Genomic DNA, 20,293 nt, shown 5'->3' with positions numbered 1-20,293 from the left:
TAAAACAACTTGGGATGGTGCCTTGAATTGGTCATAAAAGTTCATGGAAAAATTTGGGGTCATTTGAAGATGCAAAAAAAGCACTCGTATACGAATTCATCTGGCCTACTCGAACACCCTGCATTGAACATGGTATATTTTTGGACATGCATAAAATGACCCCAAATTTTGCCAGTAGGTGGGCATGCCCATGGTTTGAACGAATTTTGACACTATATGCAAGTTGCGTCATGTCCGAGCATGTATAGCCATTTTTTATCGAGAAAACTATAGAAAATGAAAGAACTATTAAAAACTCAAACAACTTGGCAAGGTGCCTTGAATTGGCTATTTAAGCTTATGGGGAAAAATTGGAGTCATTTAAAGATGTCAAAAAAACATGCTCTCATACGGAGCCTTCTGGCCTACCCGAGCACCTCTGTTGAACATGGTCTATTTTCGGACATGCATGAATTGACCCCAACTTTTACGAGCAGGTGAGAATGCTCATAGTAGGCACCCATGCCAGGTTTGAATTATTTCCGACACCATATGCAAGTTGAGTCACATCTGGCCATTTATCGCCCTTTTTTTTACTAAGAAGAACTCCAGAAAATGGAAAATTTCTAGAAAACCAAAACAACTTGGCATGGTGCCTTGAATTGATCATACAAATCAATGAAAAAAATTGAGGTCATTTAGCGGATGTTGAGAAACAACATGCTCTCAGTGGAGCCTTCTCGCATATCTAGGCACCCTATGTTGAACATGGTTTTTTTTTACATTCAAAAAAGGGCATCAACTTTGGTCAACAGGTGGGCATGCACATTTGTGAAGATGCGTACACTTTTTCAAATTTGCCAGCATTTTTTCATATTTGCGAATAATTTTTGAATTTATTTATTTTCTAGGGCCTAAGCATTTTTTTCTTCTCTATTTTTCCGTTTTTATTCTCTTCTTGGTTAATTGATTTTCTCTTTCTTGAGCTTTCTTATTATTTTTGAAACCTGTGCAAAAAAAATTAGTATTTTACGAAGTGTTCCTTTTCAAAAAAAAAATATAAATTCAAAAAATGTACAGGATTTCCAAAAATATTATTTTTTCTAGACATTGTTCTGAATGTTAAGAATCTTGCCGTTTACAATTTTTTTCTCAACACTCTAATAATGTTCATTTTCCCAAAATGTTTGGAAATTTAAAAGCATGTTAGTTTTTTTAAATTGTTTGTGGTTTCCCAAAATGTTCGAGTTTTGTTTTATAAAAATTCAAAAAATTCTCGTGTTTTCCTATTTTTCATAAATTCCAAAAATATACGAGAATTTCAGAAAAGGTTATTGTTTTCTGAAAACTGTTCCTGTTTTCAAATTTTTCTCAAAACTCAAAAAATGTTTAGGAATTACTTAAAAATGTTCGTGGTTTTGAAAAAATGCTCAGAATTTCCGAAATGTTCCCATTAACAAGTTTTGTTCTCTTAATTCCAAAAATGTCCGCGTATTTCAGAAGATATTTAGAATTTTCAAAAAGGGCAAGGTCTTAAAAAATTGAAATTTAAAACTTTTTTAGAGTTGTTGAAAAACAATTGTTGGATTTTAAAAAAATTACTCGCTTTTTTAGAAAAATTATTCACAATTTCCAAGAAAAGATAAAAAAAATCCAAAAACTGCCAGGAAGTAGCTGCTCTTTCTAAGGTGGAGCTGCAGAGTTCGAATCCCTGCAAGGTCAGTCGCTCCTAATTCTTTTTTTAGCGACTATATACCTGCCGTAGGTGCGAGCGATACTGGGCCGGCCCGATCGATGGTATGTAGAGGGTATACGTTCTAGCGGGCATCCTATCATACTACGTATAATAAAGTGGGTATACCATGTGAAAAGTCCATATTGCTCTTTATACGTTTTGGACGGGTTGTACCGAAGCGGGACTCTTAAAAATTTCCTGAAATAATCTGAGTTATACACAATATAGATTTATCGGAGCAACTTCAACGGGGAGATCCAAACGGACGCGGATTTTGTCCGCTTTTTGTCCGTTTGGGTCGGCCGAGCGGACATGCGTGTCTGCTTTTTTATTTGGGTCAGCCGGTGTGCCCAAAGCAGGGTTGACGCATTTTGGACATGACCATGCCGGCATTTCGTCGAACACCTGATGGGCCGCCGCTCTCCCGCGCCGCATCCCTGCCCGCAGACGAGGTCGACACCAGCCCCGAGCTCCCGCAGCTTGCCTGCGCGTCTCCTGCCACGGCCGCGGCCCGCCGCCCGCCGATGCGCGAAACGCCTGCGGCGGCCGCCGCCCCCTCGCCCGCGCGCCCCGCAACTCCTGCTCCTGCTCGTGCTCCTCGCTGCTCACCCCGCCTGCCGCGCTAGCCTCACAGCTCCCCGCGCCCACCGCGAGCTCGCCTTCCCGCGGCTTGCCATGCCCGCCGTGCCACCTACGCGGGCGCGTACGAAGGGCGCCTGGAGGCGGCACCACCTGCTCCAGCTGCTTAAGTTCGGGCGCGGCGTGAGGCAAGGCACGGCGAGCACGGCGCGGCACAGCGAGTATGGCGACGCGGAGGAGCAAGCCGACGCGTTGGAGCTGGTCGGATGCTGGTCGGGAGCAAATCGGATGCTCTCCCTTGCATACGCGCTAGCTAGCTACGCGCCGCCGTTGGCCGAACTGGTCACTGTGTATGTGGTAGCTAGCTAGCTATCCACGCCCTGCACAGGTGCAGGTGTGCTATCTAGCTAGCCAGTGTCCGCGTACACGTGCTAGAGCGGTCTCGAGCAGCACGAGCTCGGCCCCGACGGCACCAGCGAGCAGGCCGAAGTGCCTAGCTGCTGCTGCACCCCCAACGGCGGCCCACCTCCTGGCGTGGCGGTGCAGATCTCCAGCGGCGCGGCTATGCACATCCGCTGCGACGCGGTGGTGCACGTCTCCGGCGCGCGGTGATGCCGCGGTAGGCATTTGGCAAAGCGGCTTGGTGGGTGGGTGAGTGGTGGGCCAGAGAGGGAGGAAAAGAGGATGGATGGGTGGGTGATGCCAGGTGGGCCAGAGAACACGTGCAGCATGCAGAGGCGGACGAAGAGGACGCAACGAGCGCTTTGTGTCTGCTTTTGACCCAAATCAGTCCCAATTTGAGCCAGAAATGGGTCCACGCGGACATAAAACGGACAAAAAATAAAGATGGATACCTGCATTGGGCATCGTTTTTTTCCGCGCGGACCCAAACGGACACAGGCGGACGATTTGGGTCCCTGCGTTGGAGTTGCTCTCATGTCACAAGCATTTCAAACCCAAATTAAACCCACAACAAAAGTTCAGTTGCACTGGCATTTGTGTGGCAGCTATAGCGACGGTACAAAACTTTGCACCCAAGCTTGAAGATTGGACTTGAAGATCGAGCATGAACAACGGCAACGCTAGAGGCGGATGCCCACAACAATGCTACAACCGGCGTAGCTCGCGAATGGGGGCTCATCGCTGAAAACTCTAGTGCTCTTGCTTTTCCAAATCTCTCAAAGGAAAACGACAATCAGTATCGACTTGAGCTTCTCTGCATAAGACAAGGAGGGAGTAATGCCATCAGATCGGCATCGATGCTAGACATAGGCGACATGCTTGTGGTGGTGGTGGGGGGGCTCCAAATTGCATGCGAGCACACGGTCAAGGAAGAGGTGTCTATAGTCTCATCAGTAGAGTAGAACACACGACTGTGATGACAAGATGTTTCGATGGTGGAGGTGGCCAATGCATTCAAAGAATGTCTTGTTTTTATTCCTCAAATTGTGGTACAATGTTAGGGCCTGCTTTGGAATGCATGATCTTTTTGGCACACCGCGTCATGCGGATCGCTACTTCAGTTCAGGAAGGCTGGTGATCGAGCAATGTATGTCGTGACGGCGAAGAGTCTGGCAGAGGCGACCAAGGGAAGATATTAGTTTTGTAAGACATGTTGCACGTAAGGGGAGGGAGTTCGGAAGAGGACGAGGAGCAAAGAGGTGGTGGTGCCAAGAGCAGGAGTGGGGATGAGATTTGACGTGGTGGGAGCAAGAGGCGGAGGTGACGACGGCGTCACCGAATGAAGATGGGGAAGGTGTGGTACCCAACACTTCTTGTGTCTTGCAGACGCAAGACCCGCTACTAGAAGGGGGGGAAGAGGGTGAGGAAGCGGTCGGTAGGAAGTTCGAATATCATCGTCAATGAGATATGGATGGATGTAAGGTAATCATCTTCTTTTCCGTTTGATGGATGCAATGGAGTGAAGGGAGACAGCCACAATGGAGGGATGCCGACCACAATGGTTGAGCCAAGTTAGGTTTGCCCGAGTTAAAAAATTTAGTTTTATTGAAAATAATCAAAATGATGGGCATGGGTTGGACTATACTAGGCCCAATCTAACGAGATCACTCCTTGTAGTTGCGGGATTATAAATCTTTGTTGGTTCCTACAGCTGCCACCCCCTCCCTCAGCCTGACACTTAAGACATTCGACTAACACAAACAAGTTAGAGAATGAGGAAGCGGTCAACGCTTGGGTATATACCTTCGGTACCCTTGGCTCCTGCTATCATCTTGTCGTGAGATTTATTTTACGCATACCTGCATATGATGATGCAAATTAAAGTTAGACCAACGTGTTTCTTTCTGTCTTATTATGATATCTAAGCTAGATTTTACCGTTGTTTTTGACTGTGTGCATGCGACCGAGTATACTCTCCTTTTGGGGGAAAATATGCTATCCTCGTCCATGTCACTTGTGCTTGTAAGTGCATCTAGTGCCCCTTAGTGATTTTGGTGTATTGAAGACTTATAGGTTAAGGGACTAATGCGTTTGTGAGTGTACATAGGTCTATAAGTCTATGAGGAGTTTGATAATTACAGAGATAGTCGACCCCTAAAAATGAAGTTCTTCGACTGAAGACTTTGGTATTCTGAAGACTTTCTGAAGACTTTGAAAGTGAAGAAATTGGTGTAACCTTGAAGACTTGGTATTCATTTGAGGAACATGAAGCGTGAAGACTTTTGTTTTCGTAGTTTCATTTTCTCTTTCTTGAGTCATAGGAAACACCGTACTGTTAAAGGGGGTCGAGGAAATACTAAGGAAAAATTTCCAAGTGATGCTCAACTCAAAATCCTACACCTACCAATCCCTTCGAGTGAAGCCATTGGAAATCTCATACAGTTCAGTCATATTCTTCAGTGACAGAGACGAAGTTCTTCTGGTCTCTGAGGAATTTGTTCTGACTGAGGAGTTAGGAATTCGCTAGTGCGGATTGCCTACACTGTGAGGAACATGATAGCCCTGAGGAATTAGAAACTCAAAATTCCGACCGTTGTTGGGCTACGCGCCAGCTGTCCCAAAATATCTTCCCACCTAACGGTCATATCATTGAAGGGCATTTATGTCTTATCATGTCGGGCTGCTCCCTAGGCTATAAATAGCCGCCCCTACAACCACTAGCTGGTTGGCTGCTCCGAGAGAAAACTGACATTTGTCATTTGAGAGCATCCCATCCTCCGAGGACTTTGAGCGAAAATCATCAAGTGAGGAAAACCCAAACCCAAACACCTACAAACCCAAAGTGATTGAGCATCACTGAAGAGATTGATCCTGCATGGATCCGACGCTTGTTACCTTTGAAGACTGTCCTTCTTCCAGACGGTTAGGCGTCATGGTCTAGAGCATCCAAGAGGAATTGTGGATCGCCGAGTGACCGAGCTTGTGAAGGTTCGGAAGTCACCTGAAGACTTACCACGAGTGATTGGACGAGGTCTGTGTGACCTTAGTTCAAGGAGAATACGGTGAGGACTGTGTGTCCGGGACTGTGTGTCCTCAGGTTTAAATACCTAGCCGCTCCAACGAGATGTACAACTGAGACAACAGTTGGAACTGGTCTACCAAATCATTGTCTTCACCAAGCTTACTGGTTCTATTTCCTCATTACTATGTTGTGTGCTTGTCATATCTGTGTTTGAAGACTTTGACAGAAGACTTTCTCAATTTCCTCAGTTCAATTTCTTCAGTCTATTTGTCTTCATCCTGTGCTATCCTGTGTTTACTCTTTCTGTACTCTGTGTTTGTCTTCATTTCATCATGATGACCATGTCTATCTTCTGCTATGCTTACTCTTGAGTACTTATTCCACTGCAAGTAGTTCTTCGCTAAGGAATTTCCTCACCCGCAAATTCCTCAGTGAAGAATTCATAAAAATTGCCTATTCTCCCCCCCTCTAGTCGATATAACGCACTTTCAATTGGTATCAGAGCAAGGTACTCCCTTGTTCTGTGTGATTTTGGTTTAACCGCCTGGACTTTTAGTTATTCGACCGCATGTATGATCAAGGTCTCTGCTGGGTGTCCTACCTTCGATGGGACGGACTACCCCTACTGGAAGAATAAGATGCGAATGCATCTTGAGGCAATTGATAACGATCTCTGGTATGTTGTGGAAAAAGGTGTTCGCTCTGTCTCACCCTCACTGAACGCCACCGATGTGAAGAGATTCAAGCAACTCGATTCTCAAGCGAAGAATATCATATGTGGCCATCTGAGCAAAGGACAGTATGGAAGAGTGAGTGCTTTGGAAACTGCTAAGCTTATCTGGGATAGGCTGTCCAAAGTGAATGAAGGAGTCTCAACTCGGTGTGACTCTCGAGTTGATGTTCTTCGCAATCTCTTCAACCGCTTCAAAAGACTCGACAATGAAAATGTTCAACAAACCTTCGATCGCCTCACTGACATCTCAAATGAGCTTCAAGCCTCGGTGCCACTGACATCATCGACCATGAGGTGGTGAAGAAATTGTTGAGATCGCTTGATTCCTCATTTGATACTCTGGCATTGATGATACAAGAACATGCCGATTACAAGTCACTTGATCCCGCTGATATCCTCGAAAGGCTAAATACTCATGAGTTCCAGCTTGCTGAAAAGAGAGACCTCTATGGTTTGAGCTATGGCAGGTCACGTGCACTGAAGGCCAAGGCAGTTTCTGAGTCTGAAGATGAAGACTCTGGCAGCAGCCTTGGTGATCCTGAAGAACTGAGCTAGGAACTAGCACTGCTCGTGAAGAAATTTCAAAAGTTTTCAAGACGTGGTCGCTTTGGAAGATCCTCAAGGAGCAATGATTCCTCATCCAGTGACTACAAGAAGAGGCTTTGTCACAAATGCAAGAAACCTGGACACTACATTCAAGATTGTCCTTAGTAGGAAAAGGAATCAAAGAAGAAGAAATACAAGGGTTACAGTTCTGATTATGCGAAGAAAAAGAAGAAATCCTCAAAATCTTCATCATCAAAATCCTCAAAGTCTTCATCTCACAAGAAGAGCAGCTCCAAGAAGGCTCGGGCATTCATTGGCAAGGAAATGGACTCTGAAGCTGAATCTGAGGAACATGAGGAAGAGGAGGCATCTGAGGAGTCCGAGTCTGGAGTAGCGAGTCTAGCTCTCGCTACTGCATTCGTCAGCAAGTCCATCTTCAACTCTGAAGAAAATGGCTTCACCAACAAGGCTGATGAAGGCAATGATGACTACGCTCCCACCTATTGCTTCATGGCAAAGGGTGCCAAGGTACTCAAATATACCTCCTCTGAATCTAGTGAGAATGAATCTGATGAAAACCTCAAGCCCAGCTACTCTTGCTAAGATTGCTGTGAAACAACAAAGGGCTTTTGAAAAGGTTCAAAACATGCTAGACAAAAGTGATGATATGTTGGGTGAAGAAATGGATCGCACTAAAACCTTGACTGAAAATCTTCAGAGACTTCAGACTAGGTTTGACAACCTTCAAGGTCATCATAACACTCTCTTATCTGATCATGAGAAGCTTTCTTATGAATTTCTTCAAAGAAAGCAAGATCTTGAGAAGCTAAGAGTGAGTTATGAAGATCTTCAGAAGGAGCGCGATTCATTACTTGCTCAACAAATCAGCGCTGCTCGGGAAAAATTTGTTCCTCCATGTTTGAAATGCATTGAACGTGAATCTGCTAATTCTTCACCTGAATGTTCAAATGCTTCTAATGCTACAAATTCTTCAACTGTCTCTGCTATCACTAATTCCTCATCTGAGGACATTGCTAGTATCACTGACGATGCAGGGCTGAAGGAATTGTTCATGATAGGCATGTACAAAAGCCTCAAAGGGCATCAGACTCTTTGTGATGTGCTTAAAAAGCTGATCCTCAATAGGAACCCTAGGAAAGAGGGTATTGCCTTTGAGAGGAAACTCAATGTTGATGGTACATATTGGAAGCTTGAGCAGTACCCCAAAACCTCATGGGTTGCTGCAAAGGGACCTCCAGTTGATCCATCTAATTTATCTGGCTTTACATGTGAATCTTCTCATTCTTCTGATGAGTCATTTGACTCCAACTATAAACTGTTTAAAAATCAGAATGGTGAAGTATTTGCTAGATATGTTGGCACTAACTACAGGAACGGTTCTCCTATGAAGAAAATCTGGGTTCCCAAAAGGTGCCTTGAAAGTCTTCAGGTGAATGTCCTCATGACACCACCTGTGAAGAATAGGAACCCCAGATCAAATTCTTCATATGGACCAAATTCTTCATATGGATCCAAGTCATACGGATCGAATTCCTCACGTGGATCATATTCCTCAAAAGGATCAAAGTCCTCATATGAACATCATCGTGCTAACAACTCTGTTTCGCAGGGAAGAGCTAAGGGCTATGAATATGAGCATTATTCTTCTAATCATTATGTTCATAAGTCCTCGAAGAATTTCTCTGCTTATTCATATGCTTACCCTAACTCCTCTTATGTGAAACGAAATGGATTGGCTTCTATGCCACCTTTCTCGTATGGAGCTCGCAGAGTGATGAACTCTTTGCCACCCCTTCAGATGTGGGTGGTGAAGAAAAAGAACTAATCTCTTCTGCAGGGTCAGGTCTCCAGACGTGCTTGAACGTCTGAAGAATTTGCTGGAGACCTGAAGAGTGCCTGAAAGGACACAGGCTAATCATGAAGAAATGAACTTTCATTTCTCACGTCCTCATACTGTTTTATCTGTTCTGTTGCTTGATGAAATTGATCTGATGAATTGATGTCATATTCTTCACTGATGAAGTATATGATGTTCGTAAGTTGCACTAATTCATCTGCAGGATGATCAACCCAAAGCCACTGAGTGGATCCTTGATAGTGGATGTACAAATCACATGACTGGTGACAAGAACCTATTGATGGATGCTCCCTTATCTCCATCGCATCTGAAGCATATCATTTTCGCTGACAAAGGCAAAAGTCAGGTATTGGGCCTAGGCAAGGTTGCGATCTCAAAGGATCGACACATGGACAAAGTCATGCTTGTCGAGTCCTTAGGATACAACCTCATGTCTGTCTCAATGCTTTGTGATCTTGATATGGTTGTTGTCTTTGGCAAGTATCGTTGTGTTGTGATCATGGAAGCTGACAATTCCAAAGTCTTCGAAGGCTTTAGGAGAGGAGACTTGTATATTGTTGATTTCTCTACAGGACCACAACTAGCCGTGTGCCTACTTGCAAAAGCTTCAGAAGGATGGCTCTAGCATCGACGACTTGGTCATGCAGGCATGAGGAATTTGCACACTCTTGCGAAGAAGAAGCATGTCATTGGCATTGAGAATGTCAAATTCCTCAAGGATCACTTATGCGGAGCCTGTGAAGCTGGAAAGATGACCAAGGCTAAGCATCCAGCAAAGACTATCATGACCACTACTCGACCATTTGAATTGCTTCATATGGATCTCTTTGGTCCTAACCATTACTCAGCAGTCACAAATGATGCATCTCTCTATGGCTTTGTTATTTTTGATGATTACTCTCGTTACACTTGGGTACATATTGTCACTTACAAACATGAAGTGCAGGAAGTCTTCAAACGATTTTCCTCGAGGGCTTCAACCAACTTCGGTGTGAAAATCAAGCACATCAGAAGTGACAATGGAACTGAGTTCAAGAATTCTGGTCTTGATGACTATCTTGATGAACTTGGTATTACTCATGAGTTATCTGCTCCTTACACTCCTCAGCAGAATGGCGTCGTGGAGCGCAAGAACAAAACTCTTGTTGAGATGGCTCGCACTATGCTTGATGAGTACAAGACGCCTCGTCACTTCTAGATTGAGGCAATTTGTACTGCGTGCCACATCATCAACAGGGTATATCTTCACAAATTCTTCAAGAAGACTGCCTATGAACTCCTCACTGACAAGAAACCCAATGTGAGTTATTTCAAAGTCTTCGGTGCTAAATGTTGGATTAGATATCCTCATCACAATGCTAAATTTGCACCAAAAGCACATCAAGGTTTTATGCTTGGTTACGGAAAGGACTCGCACACCTACAGAGTCTTCAACAACGTTCTTCACAAGGTTGTTGAAACTGTAGATGTGCGGTTCGATGAAACTAATGGCTCGCAAAGAGAGCACCTACCCTCTGTGATAGATGAACCAGCACCTGAGGAAACTATCAAGTTCAAGGCTACTGAGGATGTCATTCCTACCGAAGAATCTGCTGAAGAATTCATTCCAGAACGTGAAGAGCGTCGAGCTAATGCACCTGAAGAAAATACTGAAGAAAATGGTGCTGAAGAAAATGCTGATCAAATTCCTCGACGACAACCAGCTCATCCTCGCGTTGCAAAAGAAGTGCAAGTTGAAAAGATCATCGATGACATTGAAGCACCAGGTCCTCTCACACACTCAAAAGCTTCACATTTATCTAACTTTTGTGGGCACTATACTTTTGTCTCTATCACAGAGCCCACTAAGGTAGATGAAGCATTTCTGGAGCCTGAGTGGATTCAGGCCATGCAAGAAGAATTACATCAATTCGAGCTCAACAACGTCTGGGAACTGGTCAAACGTCCAGATCCTCGCAAGCACAATATCATTGGCACAAAGTGGATCTACCGCAACAAGCAAGATGAAAATGGCCTTGTGGTGAGGACTAAGGCACAGCTTGTAGCTCAAGGCTACACACAGGTTGAAGGAATTGATTTCGATGAAACTTTTGCACCTATTGCTAGACTTGAGGCTATTCGCATATTACTTGCTTATGCTAACCATCATGATATCACTTTATATCAAATGGATGTGAAAAGTGCATTCCTCAATGGTAAGCTTGAGGAAGAAGTATATGTTGCTCAACCCCCAGGTTTTGAAGATCCAAAGCATCCTAACAAAGTCTTCAGACTCAATAAGGCCCTCTATGGCCTCAAGCAGGCCCCTCGGGCAACTTTGAAGGAATTCCTCATGAAGAAAGGCTTCAAACCCGGTTCACTCGACCCTACTCTTTTCACTAAATCTTATGATGGTGAATTGTTTGTGTGCCAAATATATGTTGATGATATTATCTTTGGCTGTACTGACCAACGTTATAGTGATGAATTTGCCTATATGATGAGTGAAGAATATCAAATATCTATGATGGGAGAATTGAAATTCTTCTTAGGTCTTCAAATTTGTCAACAACGCAATGGCATATTCATATCTCAGGAGAAATACCTCAAGGATGTACTGAGGAAATTCGGCATGCAAGATTGCAAAGGCGTCAAAATTCCGATGCCCACAAATGGCCATCTATGCACTGATGAAAATGGTATTGACTTCGATCAAAAGGTATACCGCTCCATGATTGGTTCTTTATTGTATTTATGTGCATCTAGGCCAGATATTATGCTTAGTGTTTGCATGTGCGCCTGATTTCAAGCTACACCGAAGGAATCACACCATAAGGCTGTGAAGCATATTCTTCGATATCTAGCTCACACACCAACACTTGGATTATGGTACCCCAAGGGCTCGGCTTTTGATCTCATTGGATATTCTGACTCTGACTATGCTGGTGATCGTGTGGACCACAAGTCAACATCTGGTACATGTCATTTCCTCGGACGATCTTTGGTCTGTTGGTCCTCGAAGAAACAGAACCGCGTATCACTATCTACTGCTGAAGCTGAGTACATTGCTGCTAGTTCTTGCTGTGGATGAAGCAAACTCTCAAGGACTACGGCGTCAACATGAAGAATGTGCCTCTCTACTGTAACAATGAGAGTGCCATAAAGATTGCTCACAACCCAGTTCAGCACTCGAAGACAAAGCACATTCAGATTCGTCATCATTCTCTTCGTGATCATGTGTTGAAGGGCGACATTTCTATTGAGCATGTGAAGACTGAAGAACAGCTAGCCGATATCTTCACAAAGCCCTTGGATGAGAAGAGATTTAGCAAGTTGCGGTGTGAGCTAAATATCTTAGAATCTTCGAATGTTCTTTGAAAAGGACACTCATCCTAACACTTATGCAAAATTGATGACTTAGATGTGCAATACATGAAGAAACGTTTTTCTTCAATCAATGAAGAGTAACACTCTAAGTGTGAAGAAATTAACGAAGAATTTGATTCTCAGAACCCTACGACAATTGTACACGGTGTCTGAAATCATCATTCTTATACGGTGGGTCACGCCACCACCAAAAGTTGAAAATCTTCAATTTGAGTTTTTCCTCAGTTTTTGAAATTCCTCAGTTATTCATTTTCTTCAACTTTGCATTGTCTTCACTGTTTCCGTCGTTTTTCTTCATTGGCTATATATATATATATATATATATATATATATATATATGAGTTTATGTCCTCTACAGCATTCACTTATGGCTAATTCTTCAAGTTGGTTTTTTTGCTAAGTGAATGTGATCGGACCCTTCCCCCTCTATGCTATACTCAACCCAATCTATTCACAAATTCTTCATGTGCGTTCTATTTCAAACTCGTTCAAAATCTTCACCGTGTCCTTGTCAGCTGAAGAATTTGTGAACGAAACTTTAAAACTTATCTTATCCAAATTTTCGGCTTGGCCGCTCAAACCGTTCCACATCCCACGATAATACTTATGTATTCACCCACGATCTCACATGATCGCCACCTCTCAGTACGTGGGTGACACATGTCAAGTGAATGAGAAGGGTCAGGGGCACGTTCGTCCAAAATCTTCGGGCGAACAATTTTTCACCGTGGCTATAAATACCCCCTCTCCCCTTCCTCACTTCCTTTACTCCGCTCGACCTCTCTCTAGCTCGAGCTTCTCAAAACCCTAGCGCCGCCGCTACTTCATCGTCGCCGGTGAGGAAGAGCTTCACTGCCTCGACCTCGTCGCCGACGTACTCGCGTCGGCCGCGGATTTCTTCCCTCTGCCACCACCGTAGCCGTCTTCCTCCGCCGAGTTAGGGCGTGGAAGATCTGCACAGACGAACTTCTCATCTCTACCTCACAGTTCGTCGTGTTCTTCGTCCAGGGTAATTAAAAGTTACTTTTACTGCCCTCTTTGATTCAAATGATTTCTACAAAATCTTCAAGGGTGTTTATTCTTCAAATCCTCACACACTAAACACCTCACATGTCATCTGTTCTTGATTCATTTCTCTAAGCTTTAATTTTCTTCAAGATTCCTCAATTGTGTGGATCTTCGATCTATACAACTCTGGAACCTAAGACAAAGAACGCTTAGTGAAATTCGTCAAGACTCATCTGGTCAAATTCCTCAAACTTGTTCTTTTTGAAAAACCTTCTGAGAACGCATATGACCTCTCCAAATTCCTCGCAACTATACTCTGTTCACAGGTACTCATGTCCGCTGCTGAATCTCTAGGTTCTCATCAACTTAACTCATTTGCAGCGTTCCTCGAAGAAAAGTTGCATACTTGTTCAGAGAATTCAATTGTTCAAATTCCTCATCTGAAGAAAATGGCTGATGGAAAGAAGCCACAGAAAGGAGGAAAGAGGCCTGAGGTCAACACTGCATTTGAAATCCCTGAGGACATCTATGTTGGGTACTGCACACCCCCTGAGGAAGATAAAAATCAGCGTAAGGTGCGCATTCAGAAGATAGAGAGGAGATGGGCAAGAGAGTGGAGGGAGTAACAGGTATGTGACTCCCAAGTACATGAAGAAATTCGCACTCAATCCTCCATGCCCAAGACCTCCGTTGGCACCTGGCCAAGAAGCTGATCCCACCAGCCTCAAGCGTGGTCAGGATTATCCTGATGAATGGGCCAAGCGCCAGGCCAGGTTGGCCAAACAGGCAAAAGAAGCGGTGAGGAAATTCAACGAAGACTCTGCTGCTGCTGCTGCTGAGGCCTCTGTCAAGCCTAAGAAGGCCATGTCAAAGAAGCCTGCGCACAAGCCAAGTGCTTCACCTTCAATGCCCTCAAGGCCAAGTTCCTCAGCAATGCCCTCACGGCCAGTTCCTCAGGCGGCTCCTGATCCTCCAAAGTCCTCAGCTGCTCCGACAAAATCCTCAGCACCTGTGCATCTCGCCACGTGCCAAAGGACGACAGGCATCTCTATTTCCTTAGGAGCTTCTGCAAGTTCCTCAGCTGCACCAAATTCCTCAGCTGGCCCCTCTCTGCTGAAGAAGAAGACTACTGCTGGACGAGGTCCTCGACCAAGTCCTCACAAGAAGCAGGTCGCCTTCCAAGTACCGTCTGAAGAAGACGAAGCTGATGATGATGAACTTGCTGAAATCATCAGAGATAGGCAAGTCAGGGCCGCTAGAGCCAAGGGCACAAATGTGCCTCTGCTTTTGGATCCAAAGTTGATCCTCGATTACATTGATCTCTGGCACAAGGACCCAAACACTCCTATGCCTGACTTCAAGCTGACTCCTGGCCAAAATCATATGTTGACTGCCTTCATCCAAGAAGAGAAATGGAAATTTGAGAAGGCCAGGCAGATCAAGAAAGCGCAGTACAGGAAGGAGAAATTCCTGAAGAACAACATTGTCTCTATGACAACTGATGATCTTATGAAGATCTAGTCTGAAATCAAAATCCTCAGCGATGATTTCAATGCTTACTATGCTGATTGGCAAGGAGCCAAGGTCAGGTTTGTTAAACTGACTGAGAAGTTCACCTCCAATGTTGCAACCCCATCGCAACAAGAAATTCCTCAGACTGAAGCATCTGCTCAGCCAACTGAAGAACATGCTAGCACTGCTGATGACATTCAGGCTGCTGAAGAAAATGTGAGTTCCAGGGCTGATGACTGTATTTCAGCCGCTGATGAAATTGCCAGGGCATCCACTAGTGGTGCGCCTGAAGAAAATGAAGAGGTCAGGGCAAATGCATCAGTTGTGCCTGAAGAAAATCAACCACATTCCTCTGCTCCTCCTGCGCCTACCCCAACTCCAATTCTTCCATCTGCATCAGATGTGAAGAAGACCAAGGCTGCAGAGCGTGCAACAGTGAAGAAAAGGAAAGCACCAGCTTCATCAGATTCTTCAGCTCCGAAGAAGATGAAGAAATTGACGAGCTCAGTTGCAAATCCCATTGATGCTGTTCCGATCTCAACCATGCCATCAAAGGACCTTGTTCCTTTTGATGAAGAATATGTGATCCCTGATGAAGAAAATCCTTCTGCTGCTTTGTCAGAGCAGATGGATGAAGAAATTGAAGTGGATGAAATCCCTTCAACTCCAGCTGTTTCCTCGCCTATGCCTCAGTTTACCGCTGAAGAGGCCGGCGTTGAAGAAATAGAAGATGAAGACATGGACATTGGCTGTACCACACCAGTGATGAATGATGACTTTTGGGAAAGTCAGCACCCCAACTCTCCACTCTTCACACCTTTACAACAAATTCCTCAGTCCCCTGTTGCTACTGAAGTACAAATGGGATCTGAAGAACCTCGTGCAACCCCATCTGTCCATGAAGAAATTCCAGCCACTAGTGCTGAAGAAAATGTACATGAAGAATTGAAGACCCAGGCTGTCACTGGAGTAGAAGCTGAAATTCCTCAGCCTGAAGAACCTGAGATTGCGATTCCTGAGGTGATAATGCAATTGACTGACACTCCTCAGCCCAAGCCAAAGGATCCATTCTCAAAGAAGCAGAAATTCAAGGCTGATGATTTCTTTGGCGAGCACGTGTTCTTCACTGACTACAATTCCTATGATTCTGCTCGTCTTAGAAGGAAGCGCTTCTGGAAAGCCAGCCAGGCCAACTTCTATTCTTCACTGCTCTTCAACAAGGACAAAGTCTTCGACCACGAGCATATTCCTCATGTGGACATGGAATCACTGCCATGCTTCACTCATGTCCTCAGTGTGCTTCATGACACATGCCTCCTCAACTTTTGCACAGACATAGTTGATTGGAATGAACAACTCATTCTTCAATTCAATGCAACTTTGCACATCACGGGAGATCCTGACGATGTGAACTCCTGGGTTTTGGACTGGATGACTGAAAATACTCACTATAAGGCACCGGCCACTGAATTACTTCATGCCCTGCCCATCAATTCTCCACTTGAAGGAGCTTGTTGCATGTACCAAGAACCTAAGCTTACTGATCACTATATGCAAGTGCTGATGAAGCCATTGAAACCAGGTCAAGCCTCAAGGACAAAATTCCTCATGAAGGAATTGCAGTATGTACCAAGGACAGTCTATCGCATTCTGACGAAGACTATGAGTCCAATCAAATGTTGGAAATATGCCCTAGAAGCAATAATAAATGGTTATTATTATATTTCTTTGTTCATGATAATTGTCTATTGTTCATGCTATAATTGTATTATCCGGAAATCGTAATACATGTGTGAATACATATACCACAACGTGTCCCTAGTAAGCCTCTAGTTGACTAGCTCGTTGATCAACAGATAGTCACGGTTTCCTGACTATGGACATTGGATGTCATTGATAACGGGATCACATCATTAGGAGAATGATGTGATGGACAAGACCCAATCCTAAGCATAGCATAAAAGATCGTCTAGTCTCGTTTGCTAGAGCTTTTCCAATGTCAAGTATCTTTTCCTTAGACCATGAGATCGTGCAACTCCCGGATACCGTAGGAGTGCTTTGGGTGTGCCAAACGTCACAACGTAACTGGGTGACTATAAAGGTGCACTACGGGTATCTCCGAAAGTGTCTGTTGGGTTAGCACGGATCGAGACTGGGATTTGTCACTCCGTGTGACGGAGAGGTATCTCTGGGCCCACTCGGTAATGCATCATCATAATGAGCTCTATGTGACTAAGGCGTTAGTCACGGGATCATGCATTGCGGTACGAGTAAAGAGACTTGCCGGTAACGAGATTGAACAAGGTATTGGGATACCGACGATCGAATCTCGGGCAAGTAACATACCGATTGACAAAGGGAATTGCATACGGGATTGATTGAATCCTCGACACCGTGGTTCATCCGATGAGATCATCGTGGAACATGTGGGAGCCAACATGGGTATCCAGATCCCGCTGTTGGTTATTGACCGGAGAGGCGTCTCGGTCATGTCTGCATGTCTCCCGAACCCGTAGGGTCTACACACTTAAGGTTCGGTGACGCTAGGGTTGTAGAGATATGTGTATGCGGAAACCCGAAAGTTGTTCGGAGTCCCGGATGAGATCCCGGACGTCACGAGAGGTTCCGGAATGGTCCGGAGGTGAAGAATTATATATAGGAAGTCAAGTTTCGGCCACCGGGAAAGTTTCGGGGATTACCGGTATTGTACCGGGACCACCGGAAGGGTCCCGGGGGTCCACCGGGTGGGGCCACCTATCCCGGAGGGCCCCGTGGGCTGAAGTGGGAAGGGAACCAGCCCCTAGTGGGCTGGGCGCCCCCCCATGGGCCTCCCCCCATGCGCCTAGGGTTGCAAACCCTAGGGTGGGGGGGGCTTCCCACTTGCCTTGGGGGGCAAGGCACCCCCCTTGGCCGCCGCCCCCCACCCTAGATGGGTTTTGGCCGGCGCCCCCCCCTCCCAGGGGCCTATATAAAGGGGGGGGAGGGAGGGCAGCAACATCTCAGCCTTGGGCACCTCCCTCCTCCCCTGCTACACCTCTCTCTCTCTCGTAGAAGCTCGGCGAAGCCCTGCCGGCATCCCGCTACATCCACCACCACGCCGTCGTGCTGCTGGATCTCCATCAACCTCTCCTTCCCCCTTGCTGGATCAAGAAGGAGGAGACGTCGTTGCACCGTACGTGTGTTGAACGCGGAGGTGCCGTCCGTTCGGCACTCGGTCATCGGTGATTTGGATCACGGCGAGTACGACTCCGTCATCCACGTTCATTGGAACGCTTCCGCTCGCGATCTACAAGGGTATGTAGATGCACTCCTTTCCCCTCGTTGCTAGTATACTCCATAGATGCATCTTGGTGAGCGTAGGAAAATTTTAAAATTATGCTACGATTCCCTACAGTGGGATCATGAGCCAGGCCTATGCGTAGTTACTATGCACGAGTAGAACACAAAGCAGTTGTGGGCATTGAGTTTGCCAATTCTTCTTGCCGCTACTAGTCTTATCTTGTTTCGGCGGCATTGTGGGATGAAGCGGCCCGGACCGACCTTACACGTACGCTTACGTGAGATAGGTTCCACCGACTGACATGCACTAGTTGCATAAGGTGGCTAGCGGATGTCTGTCTCTCCTACTTTAGTCGGAACGGATTCGATGAAAAGGGTCCTTATGAAGGGTAAATAGAAATTGGCAAATCACGTTGTGGTCATACGTAGGTAAGAAACGTTCTTGCTAGAAACCTACAAACCACGTAAAAACTTGCAACAACTATTAGAGGACGTCTAACTTGTTTTTGCAGCATGTGTTATGTGATGTGATATGGCCAGAAGATGTGATGAATGATATATGAGATGTATGAGATTGATCATATTCTTGTAATAGGAATCACGACTTGCATGTCGATGAGTATGACAACCGGCAGGAGCCATAGGAGTTGTCTTTATTATTTTGCATGACCTGCGTGTCATTGAATAACACCATGTAAATTACTTTACTTTGTTGCTAAACGCGTTAGCCATAGAAGTAGAAGTAATCGTTGGCGTGACGACTTCATGTAGACACAATGATGGAGATCATGGTGTCATGCCGGTGACGAAGATGATCATGGTGCCCCGAAGATGGAGATCAAAGGAGCATAATGATATTGGCCATATCATGTCACTGTTTGATTGCATGTGTTGTTTATCATGTTTTTGCATCTTATTTGCTTAGAACGACGGTAGTAAGTAAGATGATCCCTTATGATAATTTCAAGAAAAGTGTTCCCCCTAACTGTGCACCGTTGCGAAGGTTCGTTGTTTCGAAGCACCACGTGATGATCGAGTGTGATAGATTCTAACGTTCGAATACAACGGGTGTTGACGAGCCTAGCATGTACAGACATGGCCTCGGAACACACGCAATACACTTAGGTTGACTTGACGAGCCTAGCATGTACAGACATGGCCTCGGAACACGGAGGACCGAAAGGTCGAGCATGAGTCGTATAGAAGATACGATCAACATGGAGATGTTCACCGATCTTGACTAGTCCGTCTCACGTGATGATCGGACACGACCTAGTTAACTCGGATCATGTTTCACTTAGATGACTAGAGGGATGTCTATCTGAGTGGGAGTTCATTGAGTAATTTGACTAGATGAACTTAATTATCATGAACTTAGTCTAAAATCTTTACACTATGTCTTGTAGATCTAATGGCCAACGTTGTCCTCAATTTCAACGCGTTCCTAGAGAAAACCAAGCTGAAAGATGATGGCAGCAACTATACGGACTGGGTCCGGAACCTGAGGATCATCCTCATAGTAGCCAAGAAAGATTATGTCTTAGAAGCACCGCTAGGTGATGCACCAATCCCACAGAACCAAGACGTTATGAACGCTTGGCAGCAGCGTGCTGATGATTACTCCCTCGTTCAGTGCGGCATGCTTTACAGCCTAGAACCGGGTCTCCAAAAGCGTTTTGAGAAACATGGAGCATATGAGATGTTCGAGGAGCTGAAATTAGTTTTCCAAGCTCATGCCCGGGTCGAGAGATATGAAGTCTCCGACAAGTTCTTCAGCTGTAAAATGGAGGAAAATAGTTCTGTAAGTGAGCACATACTCAGAATGTCTGGGTTGCACAACCGCTTGACTCAGCTGGGAGTTAATCTCCCGGATGACGCGGTCATTGACAGAATCCTTCAGTCGCTTCCACCAAGCTTCAAGAGCTTTGTGATGAACTACAATATGCAGGGGATGGAAAAGACCATTCCTGAGGTATATTCGATGCTGAAATCAGCGGAGGTGGAAATCAGAAAAGAACATCAAGTGTTGATGGTGAATAAAACCACTAAGTTCAAGAAGGGCAAGGGTAAGAAGAACTTCAAGAAGGACGGCAAGGGAGTTGCCACGCCCGGTAAACCAGTTACTGGGAAGAAGTCAAAGAATGGACCCAAGCCTGAAACTGAGTGCTTTTATTGCAAGGGAAGTGGTCACTGGAAGCGGAACTGCCCCAAATACTTAGCGGAAAAGAAGGCCGGCAACACCAAAGGTATATG

Source organism: Triticum aestivum, chromosome 2D, assembly GCF_018294505.1.
Source record: "Triticum aestivum cultivar Chinese Spring chromosome 2D, IWGSC CS RefSeq v2.1, whole genome shotgun sequence".
Lineage (NCBI taxonomy): Eukaryota > Viridiplantae > Streptophyta > Magnoliopsida > Poales > Poaceae > Triticum > Triticum aestivum.
This window is presented reverse-complemented; position numbering follows the sequence as displayed.